This window comes from Fringilla coelebs, assembly GCF_963513975.1.
Source record: "Fringilla coelebs genome assembly, chromosome: 5".
In the NCBI taxonomy this organism is placed as follows: Eukaryota; Metazoa; Chordata; class Aves; order Passeriformes; family Fringillidae; genus Fringilla; species Fringilla coelebs.
In genome coordinates, this window is record NC_140033.1 from 44,999,306 (window position 1) to 45,013,740 (window position 14,435).

Below are 14,435 nucleotides of genomic sequence, written 5' to 3' on the forward strand. Positions count from 1 at the left end.
AATAAGGCCAGAGGGACAAGAGTAAAAAAGTTCCGAGGTGTTTTCAGGATTAACTGTGATTCTGGATGTCTCTCTCCAGCCATGGAAGTACAGACAGTACTGGTGCACTTCACATTTTTGTATTTGTCTGGCACAGCTGTAGGACAGGGAAACTTAACAGTGGAATCATACTCAATAACTAAAAGTCATGGAAAGCACATCTCTTGTTAGCTGATTTTGGCAGTTGAAATGGTGATACATTTGTGGAAATGAGAGCCACAATTCTTCAGATGTGGACAATGTCATACCTAGTATGCTGTCTACAGCAGTTGCTAATAACACTTTTTGTTACAGAGCCACTTCTACTACTGTTAGGGGCTTATATGAGATGTTTCCATTTTTTGTGTGTGTGGAAAGGTATCCTAGAGCTAGAATTCATATCTAATATTTTCAAAATAAACAGAAACTTTTGAGGCTGTGCATATTTAATAAACTGTGGATTATTAAGAGCATCTTTGAGATGGTATGGGGGTGATGACCTAAAAAAACCTATTTTAGGTTTAGAAGGCACTTGATTTTGAGTGCAAGTTAACAGTCCACTAAATCAGCAGAAACTTAGAGGTTATTCTGTCTTCACCGGGATATAAACAGCAGCTGACCAAAAAGGAAGGAAAGAGAAGTGTAGACTGCTGATACTTATTCCTTAGCCTCATGAGTACTCAAAACACCCAGACCTGAACTCAAGTAGGAAATAGCATTCCCTCTTCCGGAGAGACTGTATCATGACTGAAGATGTTTGGTGGAGTAATAACTGCCCTATTTATTGTGCACTGTGCCTATGCTGAACCACTTCAGGCCTCAAAATGCAGTTGCAGCATAAACAGTAATGCACATGTTGTTTTTGGGCTAAATCATGTTAGAATTTTCCAAGTGTCTGGCTTGAGGCTCTAAAATTGGCTGATGGGTGTTAGAAGCCATCCACTGTCCATCACGTACTAGAACAGGAGTTCTCTGAAACAACTGCCAAGCTTTGTATTAACAGTTGTCCCATGCAGCTGTTGGCCTAGTTGCAGACATAATTTTGGAGGGAGTTTAAAATTGTCATGATACCTCTGAGGATCACCTGAGATGTGTTCTGGTAGTAGAAGCTTCTGTTCTTACTAGCAGAATATTTTTCTCCCTTAGTTCTATCATGTGTGAGTTGCAGGACAAATGCTCATGCCTTGAGCTCTCTCTCCTGAATTCCTCATTTGTTCTCTCATTCTAGCTAAAATACCAAGGCTCACATAATGGAAAGTTATTACGGTTCCTTTCCAATATCTTACACCACAAAGTTCTGTCTCTTTATGGAAATCACTGAGAGACAATGCTTTTTCAGCCTGTTATTTTGCAAGAATGATAATTCTGATTTATTCTTTTCATCCCTACTTGTCTTCTGAGTAATGGAGAAGAAATGAAATTACAGAGAGAAAAGGACGCATGAGAAAAGAACACAATTTCCCATACAGGTTATTTACATACAAGTGCCTTTACTGGTTATAAAAATACACATTAACTAACACAGGGCAGAAGTGTTCCAGAATTAATTTTAAAAAATAGTACTATAAATAAATACCAGTGCTCGGTTGCATTACTGTAACACTACTTACCAGAATGCCTGAATACCCAGAGGTGTCCAGCTGGGGATATTTTTTATAATTATCAGGTTGCAGAGGGTGAGCTGTATTTTCTGTATAGCAATTCTTCATGTTTTCATGAGGTCTTAGACTGGCCAATCAAAAATTAGGACGAACCAACCTGATTCATCACTTTTGAAAGTTTTGGGCCAAGTAGATGGAATTGTCCCCCTAATTTTGTAGCATCTAAACTGAAGCAGTTCCGGGTTTCTGCTGTTCCAATTCTCATCACTGGACTTTTTTATGAGTCAAGAAGTTGATGCAATTTATCCAAGTCCATCTGAATAAACAGAAGGATGCAAGATCTCTCCAAAGCTTTAAGAATCAAAGCACTTTGGTCTGCCACTTACTGCCATCCACTCAAGTTTTAAATTTCCAACATTACACAAGTGTCTGCAGATTTATCCTCTAGTTATTTTATTTCATACACCCTCTTGACAAGAGAAGTAAGCAAATTAAGGCAAGCCTAAATTAAATAGACCCTATGTCCTCATGCCATGATACTTAAAATTATTTCCTTTACACATTTGTCTAAAATTGCATGTGGTGCTGGAGGTCACACTCCCGCTTGTCCCCATTAGGTGGGAAAAAAAAGTCACTGCACTGTGACCAAAATACTTGTCCCCAGACCCCTATCTCTTATCAGCTCCTCCAGCTTTGAGAAAGCTGTTGACTCCTGCCACTCAGCAACAGCAGAAGGAATTACAAGTTTCCTTTCCCTGGAGGCATTTGGCCCTGCTCCTAGAGCCCCTCTCCAGGGTGGTGCTCAGCACTGTCTCATTCTGCCAGTGCCCAAATCCCATTGCAGGTGCCCTTCCACAGGATGTGCTCCACCAGATTCAGGTCACACCATTAACTGAGACTAACTCACATGCCCTGTATGGGTAGGGCTCACAAATATACATAAATGCCACTGCTTGTTTCCATGGTAACTTTGATGCTTCAGAGTGAAAAAGACAAAAAAGCCAGGAACAACAGGAGACTTGCAGGGAGGTAACAGCACTTCAGTCACATATATTTGTGTTGCCCTATGCTGTTCTCTAATGCCAGAAATCCCAGGTATGCCAGACAGTCATGCTATGATGACATTCCAATAATAGTATGATGTCTATATTTACCCATCCCATAGTTGATTTGGCTATATATTTTTTGTAGTCTTGGGGTTTGTTTTGAAGGTTACTTTCTACACAAGGTATTAAAAGCAGTGGCATTGGTGTGACTGCTATGTATCCTCTAAGTACGATATAGAGATCAGTGGTATGGATGCTCTGAAAGATATGCCATGTTTTTCAGAAATATAGGGATTTATGTATGAAACCCACATGGGAGTGCAACTGGGATCAAACAAGATAAACATTACTCCACCTTTTGAAAAGTGTTTGTCTTTGTAAAGTTGAAAAGCGCATTGATCTCATTTAATTAATTGACAGCAGTTAATTGTTGCTGACCTCTCACAGGTTTAATGCCTAGTCATGTAGGTTATGCGTTCATTTCACTGCTGAAAGCTAGTTTTGTTTCAGTTTCACTTAAGTGGCAATTGTGTGGCAAACTCCATGGGAAGACTCATCTTGTACTGAGAGAATTGGTAGCTCATCGCCACCACCACCACCTAATCATCATCATCATCATCTTTGTCAAGAGGTCTCCTCAGGATAAGGTAAATGTCAAGGAAACTCTCCTGTCCGACCATTCAGCTGGTACCCTGGCAGTCACACGTGTACCACCTGAGCTGGGACTGAAGCCCTTTCAGTTCCACACCCTGCACTCAACACGGTCACACCGGTTTCCTTACCTCCTTACCGGCTGGTCCCTAGCTTTCCTATAGCAGAGTCTCAGACGTCCTTATCCTTAAAACAATTTAATCTCGGTGTTATAATTAAATAACTCGAGCTGGTGCCTCCGAGGAGGAACCAGGAACAAAGAAAACCCTGGGCTTTTACCCTTGGAGAGTCTTAGTGCGTCAAGTGACGGGATGGTGGGCTGCTGTCCTGTCTCTGAGGATCCAGTCCCCTGGCCAGCGTCACAGGTCCCCCAGCCCTTTGTTACACACTTTACGGCCCCTTGCCTGAGGCTCTCTCAGCTTGCAAACCGAGCTATCTGCATTGAATGTATTCCTCAATAGTAAAGAAACCAAATATTTTGTATCTAGTCCTTAGATTTCACCGATGATTTATTCTGCTAATGACTTTCGCCTGTTCCCATCAGTTCAGTCTCTGCATACAACACACCGGAGTCATTAGGGGAGTGTGTGCTGTCTTTCTGAGGGAGTGGGTTGCTGTGCTGTCAGTCAGTTCAGCGGTGTCCTTTCTGGACAGAGAGTGCCTACGGGGAGAGTCCACATTTCAAATTACTGTGCTGTGTTGTATCTTGTATCTTTCCCAGGAATAACACTAGGTTAGAGAAACCCGACTACTTGTTGATCGTAGCATGCTTAAGAAAGAGGGAGAAACAGACCTAATGATGCCTGAGCAATTAACCTGATTCACCTGCTAATCTCCTTTGAAGATGGGGCCCTGAAGCTGATCTACAATTGAAGAGAAAACCCTGACTACTAGCGCAACTGTTCCTCTCAGCTAACGGGCTTAAAAAAATTCCCTCTAATGCCTCCATTACACAGCAGATGAGCTGTTTCATATTTTTCTTCACTGAAGCTGCTTTTCCTAGTAAATCGGTAGGTAGTATCTTAACCTAGGGACCACAAGGCTTGGCTAATAGAAGCCAGTTCAGCTGCATCAGAAAAGATGGAGACATTTCTTTCCACTGTTGCTGTGTGTTAAGAGCATCGAAGAATGAAAACAACTCTCAGAGGATTTACAGCCCTTACCACACACTGAGTCACAGCACTGAGGATTCAATAACAGGAGCCCTCCAGGCCCTTGAAATGCTTCTTTCAATGAGCATCCACTCCATCACACCAAGGCTAAGCGTAAACAAACTTTTCTATCCATATACTTGTCTCGGCCACATATTGGGTTTTCCTGATAATGCCACGGCAAACTCTGAAGGAGAAAGCAGAACAGCTACTCGTACTATTTCTGTATCGAGGATCAAATTAGCATCCCCGAGGGTGGGATAGCTTAATAAGACTTCAGGGGGCTTGTCCGAGGGCTCTTTTTAAAAACAAGAATATAATTTGATACCTGTGGGGTTGTGCAATGAACACTGACATGAAAGAGGTGGAGGGAAGGATGGAGCTAAGGGGCAGAGTAGGACCTCGCTCAGCTTTGCGGGATATGAGACACTCCGGCCGCGGCCGTGGAGGCGGCAGCAGTCTGGCTCTGGGGTGCTGCCGCCCGAGCACAGCCTGTTCCCTGCCTGGCGGGGTAGGTGGAAGGGAGGACGGACTGACAAGCCCTTGATGGGGGCGCGGTGGGGGGCGGCCCCGGGAGCAGCGCACGGGGTGACTTTCCGCCGCTCGCCGCCCTCCGCCTGCGCTGTCCGGGGGCGGGGGGCCGGGGCCGCTCGGTTGCGGGCCGGCAGCTGCAGGTGCGCTGCCTGCGCTGCCGGGCACCGCTCCGCGGCGAGCCCGATGCCCGTGCCCGGCGAAGAAGGCGGCCGCAGGTCCCCGGCGCCGCGCTGCACCCCGCGGCAGTCCCCGGCAGCGGCGCCGCCCCGCCCGAGGCTCGGCGCGGCCGCAGGTGCGGCGGGAGGCCGGCAGTACCGCCGGGCCCCCGCAGAGGGCAGGGCCGCCCCGCGGCTGCGGCCGCGCCCCCGCTCCGCGCCGGGCCCGGCTCGGCCCGGCCTCTCTCCGGGCAGCGAGCGCGGGCGAGCCCCGGCCGAGCCGAGCCGTGCCGTGCCGTGCCGTGCCGAGCCGAGCCGAGCGGTAAGTGACCCCTTGGCATGAGCCGTGACCACCGCGGCACGAACGGCCGTGCTGGTGTCCGTGCCCATCCTCCTGAGGGGGGCTCGTCACCACGGTGGTCTGGCGTAGCAGGGTAGGTCCGCTTTGAAGAAGCCTGATAAATAGGTTTTCATTCCAACAGTTTATGGTGAAGAGATGAAAAGCGATTTAAATTTCATTTCAGAGCTACATGAAAGCAATATCCCCTTAATAAATTTTTTTAACTGATAATTATTCTCGGTAATTAAGATATGAAATATTCACTAGGACCTACATTATGTTCTAGGGGCAGAAGGAAGAAGTGAAAGAATAGGATGCTATCAGATGACCTCTTTTGTGGTGGCTCATTTCCTTCCACTGTGAAAATAGTAAACTTCCTAAAGCTAAAAGCAAGGGGAAAAGTAGTTTGAACTATTTCAGTGAGTATTTATAACCTCTCTCTTAGCGGACCAGACCTTCTCTAACCCAGTGTTGTTGTAGCTATGCATCTCTAATAAGAGTATGAGACTTCACATGACCCCATAGTCGGAGGTCTCGAGTCACTTTGACATTGTGGGGTGCCCTGCTTCACCTCTCTGCTGCAAGAAAATGTTACTAGTGGAGATCAAGACAGCCAAACAGAAATATTAGTCAGTATTTCTGTTTCAATTCAGGTAGAGCGGGGACTAGAGGTAAAATACTCCTCTGTCATGATAAGTAGCCTCTGAACATGTCATCTTTGTCATGAGCTTTTAGTCATTGTCGAATTCACTCTCATTTACCAGGGAAGTTATCTTAAGTCTTGAAATAGTCACCTTGACACAAGGTCTGACAGCTGTTGGAGAGCAGCAATCCTTGCTAATGCCACACCTGTGCGAGATAACCCTGAGAGAGCGCTAGACGTGACTCCAGGGAGGCTGGGCTGTATCAGCATGTGTGCAGGTGCAAACTGTGGGGGAATTAAGGCTCTTTGTAGCTCAGTCCTTTCTTTTAAAGGAGTGAGAACATATAGTCTCCTTTTCCCATTCCCTTTGATGTAGGTTTTGGAAGAATTTGGAGACGGCAGCTCTCAACTGCAAAAGGAGTCTTGTTTATAGAACCTTGATGGCCACCTTTGAGCAGACCATATACATATATATGTATAAATACAGTTTTCATGCTGTTTCTTGTCCTTTGACCCCACTCATTGGACAATATTTGTTGCCTTTCAAAGCTTGGATAGAAACTATGGCATAAGGTAGCTCAGTGTTGTCAGACTTTAGTGGTTCTTCATATGCCTCACAGCAGAGAACAGGGGTCTGCCAGGTGCTAACAGAAGCCAGGTGGCAACTTTAGCTCTTACCTTTTATACTCAGATGCAGTTAAGTACTTAACGGTCTTGGAGTTTTAACATGGATTCTTGTGCTTCTTTTTACTGGTTGAAAGTTCAGGTCAGGCTATTCTTTATAAATTAAAAGAGTTAGCAATGTGATAGGAAAAGAACTACCAAGATTAGGGCCAGATGACCTTCAAGCTAATTCAACAGGGTGTGGAATTGTGATTAGAATTGTTGGTGGTGGCCACAATGTAAGGTATCGATTGGATTCTGAATTATTTTAACTATCTTGTTTGTGTCTTTTAACAATAATAGAATTTCCTATCAGCCTGTGGTCAGTAGGAGTGGAAATAATAAGTCCAAGGCAACAATGAGGTTTTAAAGCCTCTGACTCACTAGCTGCTACCCTTTTAGGCTTCAGTGCACAGCAGAGCATGTTCCTTGGAGACAAATCACCTTTTTCTTCTTTTGTAGCTGTTTCAATTTGACAAGAGTTCTTCTGAGACTGTGTTTATGTGTGAAACGGCTGTAGTTCAGGAAGGGAGAGGAAATTTTTTGTTAATTTCTAAAGGCAGTGGTCATTCACGCATTTCTCAAGAGGGAGTTAGGTGGCTTTGTGGATGCCATGAAGGGTACTGGTTTCTCCAGGGGCAGACTTTGTTTTGATAGGATGCAGCTGTGGTCCTTGAGTAAAAAAAGTCTCAATAAGTGGCATAGATATTATAGATGCTTTTGTTTCTCTGCTCTTCACTGAGGGAGAGACTTCCAACCAGTTGTGTTCTTTGCAGAGCTGAGAGATGGAGCCTAGAGCAACATCCCTGGGCAACATCCTCTCCCTCGAGTGAAGATGTGTTTCTCTCCATTGAGGGTATGACTGGAAGTCCAGGTCAATAACTTAAGAGCTCAGAGTTGGGTAGTGCATGTACATCCTGCTCTTCATCTACTTGCAGGCAGGTCCAGGTTCATTTCAGGCTGCTGCCTGTGCTGAACATTGCTGTAGGGTCGTGGGCTTAAAGGAGTGAGGGCATGGGAAGAGCAAGGGGCCTGTGAAGTCATGAAAGAGTCATTTTCATATGACTGAAAGACTTTTTCTTCCCTTTTTCCTATTCTTCCCCACAGCCTGTAGACTGTTTTTATCTTTCATTTGCTTACTAATGGTAATGGCCGTTGGCATTTACATCGGAAAGAAGGGATTTCATTTCACCCACACTTCATATGACACCGAGCAGAAGGCTTCTGATTTTCTTTTCTAGAAAATGTAGTAGAGGACTAATCTGTTTATTTGGAGAAAAGCAGTGTATTCCTGACTAATAGGTTGAAATAAAGCAATAACTAACATTGACAAAATTTTCAGAAAAGCAAAGTTTGTCAGTGTGAAACATGGTATGGTGACTGATTATTGAATAGCAAGGCCAGAAGGAAGGTTTTCCTTGGGTCTGTTGGGTAAAGACTTTAAAAACAAACAAACAAAAAAGAACAAACTGATTTTAAAATAGCATAATGTGTAACTTTTTACCTTCAATGTAAATTACTTTCTCTTGTTAATCTTAACAGTTGTCTATAAGAACATGGCGTTTTATGACAATTAATTTGGAGTTAAGTGGTTTTGTTTTTCTCTAAAAAAATGTCTGCTGGATTTATGATATTTTCACTGTATGCATTTTCTGTTAAAATAGAGTAGAATGGCACTTCCTTTGTTTCCTTTTTTTAACTATTTTTTTATTGTGCATTTCGGATATGTACCCTCTTACTTCTTTCTGTTTGTTTTGGCCTCTGGCTGCCATGTAATGGGGGATCAAGCTTAAAATGGTTTCAAGAGACCATTACTTCATGTGAAGACTCTCCAGGGCTGCCAGGAATAACCAACAATTAATGCAACTACTGTTCTAATACTTGTTTGGAGTTGAGTCACACTGCTGTTTGTAGCATGAATTTGTAGCACAGGAAAAACAAACACTGTGTGCTTGGCACCAGACAGCTTCAGGTTGGAAGAACCATAAGGGAGATGTAAGTGGGTGAAACCCAGGAGGAGGTAGTAAATAAAACAAGACTGGATGGTAATCAGTGTTTGGTATGAGAGAATTAATCTGAGGAGGTGTGGAAGCAGAGGAAAACAAAAACAAAGTCAAAAGTATGCTTGAGACCATATGTGAAGGTTGATGGTTATTTGGTTTGAAATGTATTAGGAAAGCAAGCAGAGATGAACCTGTGGTTTCAGCTGAAAATAAAGTACCTAGCATGTGGCTGAGGGAGGGCAAAGTAATGAACCTCTCATTTTATTGAGCTGCATGAGTTGGATAAACAACTTGTAAATAAATTTGAAACAAGCATTACCCCAATTTAAGGAACAGTAGCTTTTAAAAGTGAAACTTATGATGTTCATTGTGTTCCTTGATTCCTTGGCTGAAGATGAATGGCTGGATTTTACTCTTGAGATCATAAAGCTGCATTATGTGTTATCCTGAAATTAGGGGAAAGGCATAACCAACAGGTACAAAGCGTAGGAGTTTCACAGTCTGGGAATAACTGTGATAATGGAGAGACTCAGGAAAAGGCTTTAACTTCTAGACAGTGTTTTACTGTTTGCTTACAGAGAGTAAGTATAGTCTCACTGCTACAACAGTGGAAACCATGAAAACCACCAAGGCTCAGATAGAAAACCTGTGATTAATTTTATTATCTTAATAATCATGTGGTGATTCACAGAAAGTGCCAGGGATTTTTTCCATTTCAAATGGATTGATATTTTACTTGCATACATTCTAAGTAATAAAGCTGAAATGTTTTGTAACAGAGCTCAGCTGAACTAGATGGGTCTATACCAGCAGAGGATTTGTTCCAGTTTCCTCTTTTGTATTCATTAGAACAATTGGGAAACTGTTATTTTCATGATGTAATGCACTGGTTGTTTTAAGAGCTAATTCCCAAACAACGTGCTAATTGGCCTGAAATAGTGCAGTGAGCGTGGTGCCCCCTTGGGATTTGAAGTTACTGACGATCCTATTTGTTAGTGGCTTCAGAAATTAAACCTCTCATGAGTGTTCTAACTGTGCTTTTGTAAGGACTGAGTGAATAAGTGCATGATAGCTCGAAACACAGGGTTCAGAGCAATTGTTCTGTATTGCATGATTGCTGGGAAAACTAGACTTGCAGTGGAAATTTCCTTGCAGGCTACTGTGCTGAAGTTTTCAGCTCCCCAGCATTGGGTTGCAAAGATGTGATAGAAGGTCTGACATATACCCTGGTCTAATTTGCAGTAAACTAGAAACCATTTAGCAACTTCTAATGGCAAAGCAAGACAGATACTTAGAGGAGTGCAACTTATAAACAGAGGCTTGAAACTTACGAACTGAATTGCAGTTCCTGTAATTTTTCTGTATGTTCTCTTGCCAAGGTGCTATGCTTTTATATTGACACTGCTTTATGACATTGCTGGGTGGTGGAAAAGGAGTTGGAAAGAGTTTTGACTTTTTACAGCTTTGTAAATGATGGTGAACACTTCAGCAGTTTGGAATTTAGATTGACAATTTTAACTGGATGTGCCTAAGCAGCTCATCAGGGACACAGAATTGATTAAGATCTCGCTACCTCCCCACCTGCCCTCCCTCATTTAGGCTTCTGCATCAACTTGATTAGCTGAACAACTCTGTTGTTAATTTTTCAGATTTGCTCAGGATGTCTCCAGAGTAGGGAAGATGATATTGTGCTGGATTTCATTTGATCCGTGTCGGCGGTTTCATGACTGTGAGAACAGGGAATGTGTTTTGTTTTCAAATTAAAGGTTGTGTTTTTGTGTGGTGAGGTTGGTCCCAAACTCAAGGAGAAATTTCTGCAGTGATTTCTACAGTGAGCTAAAACCTACTGAGTGGTTGTGGGCCAAGATCAATGGTTGCATTCCTGCTGCTGAGACTGTCCTGCCTTGGGACTCATCTCTGGGCTGAGTCTACCATGAGAGACATCGAGGGTATAAAACTGGTGAGTAAGTAGATGTTTTACTGATGAATAATGATTCAATTACATAACTTAACTATAATACCTGCTAATAGGAGTGAAGTGCAGAGTAAAAGAGGCATCGTAGGGCGGTATATGTGAAATGTGAATTAATTCAAACAATGTAGAGAACATTGGAGACTTCTGCAGTATTTTTGTGAGTGTTATATGTGCCTCATTTTAATTGCTTGATGTTATTCTGCCAAGCTGCATGAAATTAAATAAAAGGAAACTTACAATGGAACAAACAGGAAATGAAATAAGTGGAGTAAGATGTCTCTGGAGAGAATGGCAAGGGATTTGCAGTAATATTTGAGAAGTTATTAGATGTGAGAGTCCCACCTGTGTGCTCCAGCAGTCTTTTTTCTTCTTATACCCATATAAAACTATATAAACTACATCATGGAGAGAAGTGAAGGAGGGAAAGCCTGCATGCATGGGAAGCAGAGGCTGGATGCAGAGGCTTTTGGACTGGGATAGAGAAGGAATGTTATATTTCTTCCCCTCTCTCTGTACCCCTCACCGCAGCAAGTTTGGATTGGATAGGACATAACCACAACAACTGAGAAAACAATAATTTGTGAATATTTGAGTCAATGAAGTGTGGTCTCCTACAGTGTTTTCTCCACCTATTCACTGAAGTTGATGCCCATCATCCACCACTCCCCAGCTGCTCTTATACTTCACTAGCTCTCATTTTCCTCTTGCTGCTCACCATTACTTTCAGCCTCCTGATGCATACCTCAAATCATGGAACAGTACTTCAGCTCTGTCTCCTTGGATTCTCTGGGCCCTGTGCTGTAGGTGGTTGAACTCATGCTAGGCTCAGACTTTACTAGAGGAGCACTGTCAGACAGCATGGTCTGTTTTTCAGCCAGTTTGGGAGAGAGGCTGGTTTTGGCTTCTTGCTGTGCTGTCACCAGCAGCAATAAAGACCTTTCTGGTTCCATCTTCTCCACTGTGTGGGTACTGCTGTCATTGTTAAGCTGTTTCCTCTAGTGCTGCTTCACCTCTAGCCTTGCCATAAAAAATGGAAGCACTTGCACAGGCTACTCATCGTTACATTTACTGTTACACTGCCTAACCCTCACCAAATGGGAGAAGTTTGTCCCTTCATAAGTGGAATTTTAGTGTAATATGCACTGGCCAGCCTCAGTCCTTCTTTAGAGTGTAGGCTTTGCAATAATGCAGTTTGGTCAAAGCAGTGTGTTCAGCGTGCTACTGTGATTTCAAGTATACAGAAAGAACCAGTTTGTTGGTTACCAGGCTGGCATATACTATCAGTTTTTTGAACACAGTGTTTGTATCTTGGTCAATGTGCTTTTTTTTTCTTCCTTTTTTTCCCCCCACTTAATACAATGGAATTAATATTTCTGCTGACTGTGGCTCCCACTGGAGCTGATTGAGCTGGTATTTCTGTTCTCTGAGCCTTGTTCGTGGTTTCCATAAAGTTAAAAGTAGTTCCTGGTGCTGATTATGTTTTTTTTCCTGGCCTAAAATTTCATTCCAATTTCATCTGTACCAGATAAGCCTTCTTGGATTTATTGAATATTTTCCAAAATTAAAAAGAAAGCATTCTCTGTGAAGTTTTCTTAATTTGAAATAGTCTGTGATGTTTCTGCTAGAGTAAACATCTTTTGCTCAACATGTAGTCAGTTTTTTGAAGTGAGTTTGATATGGGACTCAGGGCATCAAAAAATTTTGGCTTATTGAACCGTAAGATGGCAATACTCTTTTTTCTGTCAGACCTGGGAGCTCCCTCCTGGTAAGCTGTAGTAAACTCCTAAATATTACTATTGAAATTTTTCACACCATCTGCCATTTTATTTGATACCTCATCAAAATGTTTAGGGTTATTTTTAAAAATGAACGCGTGGGGAAAAAAAATGTATTGCTTTGTCACTTGCAAAAGCCCCTTCTGTCATGGCATTGCAGGGTAGGTTTGGCAGAAGTTGGCATTTTAGAGGAAAACGCTCTGCTGCTTTTATTTAATTCTTGCCAAGTTTAGAAGTCTCTGAAAAACACGTGTCAATAATAAAATTGTGGAAGCTTACCTGTCATCTCTGTGCAGTTACGGAGTGGATGTCCCGTCCTGGCTGAGCAAGCAAGAATGTTGCAGCCCACGGTTAGGTGTGTTAGAACAGACCTCCCTAAGCAGCGCCTTGTTGCTGCAGGCTCAGGTTAAACCACATCCTGAAACGCAAAAGGAGCTTCTGTTTCCAAAGTACCCAGTGACCAGCAGGTGATTTAAATGCAGGTGAAACACATGCCAGGCTGTGTCAGGAGGTGGAAAGAGGGAAGGAAGGAAGGAAGCAGGAGGAATTTGGACATGAGCCCGGGTGACTCAGAGTGGAAAAGGAAGTTGCCTGGGAAGATGGGAGTTCTACTGGAAGATGCTGTGGTTGCTCAGAGATGTCTCTGAACCTCTTTTCTAGGTCCTCAACCCTTATCCTTCCCTGGTTTCTACAAAGAGCTATATCAGCATGAGGAAAGGATCCCTGTGAGAACCCAAAATCTGTCTTTGGAGCAGGGGCTGGGCACCAGGTTTTGCACATTGTTTCTGCTGGTCTGCATTACACAAACTCTGCCACCACATTTGCTGTTAGAGTTCTGTCACGCAGAGATTAGTGTCTATTGGCACTGAGATTGAGACAATGTTTGTACTTTTTGTCTTAGAAAATGTTCATGTGTACCTTATTTGAGCTTTGATTTTATATATATATATATTTTTTTTTTTTACTCCATTCTTGCATTGTTTTGGGAGAACAAGTTGTTATTAGTAGATGTAAACCTGAGACATAATTTAAATAGGATGAAAGTTATTCAAAATAGGAATTGTCTTGAGGTTTTTTTTCTTATGTCTTCAAATATTAATTCTTTGATTAATATTTTATGTGATTGAGTTTGTAGTATGAATTTTACCAGCTCCATACAGGAGGCAGCAAATACAAATTGTGTGATCTAACAGCTTTAAATTCCCCCTACACTGCTGTGTTAGACATCAGTTTCACAGACTGTCCTCATGGATCCTGCCCACCTGCTGAGCCTCACTGCTTCATCCATGGCTGCATCATTTCTAACCATGTCTGGTAAAGCCTTGAGGCTTTACTGGGGCTCCTATCAGGAGCCATATGTATACCTAGTAAGTCACAGTCACAGTCCTGGAGGGCTTGCCACCTGAATGGAGAAAAACACAGCAGGTAAGTGACACACTCAAGCAGAGAAAAAAGAGGGGGCGAGAGTGGGATGGCTTGGTCAGATGTGGCTTGGTCTGGTGTTGAAGTTGGTGGGCAGTGCTACCCCATCACCAGGTTCAGTCTCAGCTGACACTATCAGGTGCAACATACAGTCCTCTGCAGGTAAAGCTTCTCCTCAGAAATAGCTTGGCTTCATCCTCACTTTAGTCAAACAGTTCCCTATGGTTCACTTTACTGAAAAGCTGCTCTAGAACCAAACCCTTTGGCAGTCAAATCCTTGTCATTTTTAGTTTAAAGTAATTTTTTCCCATGTTAACAAATGACCATGTTGTCCTCTGGTTTGAAGGATGGTTTTATGTTTTTCATTTTGGCTTTAGACAAATCACAGTGTTTCTTGCATGAAAAGGCATAGCTTCTACCTTAGGAGCACGCCTACAGTGGAGCTGTTGCTGCAAGTG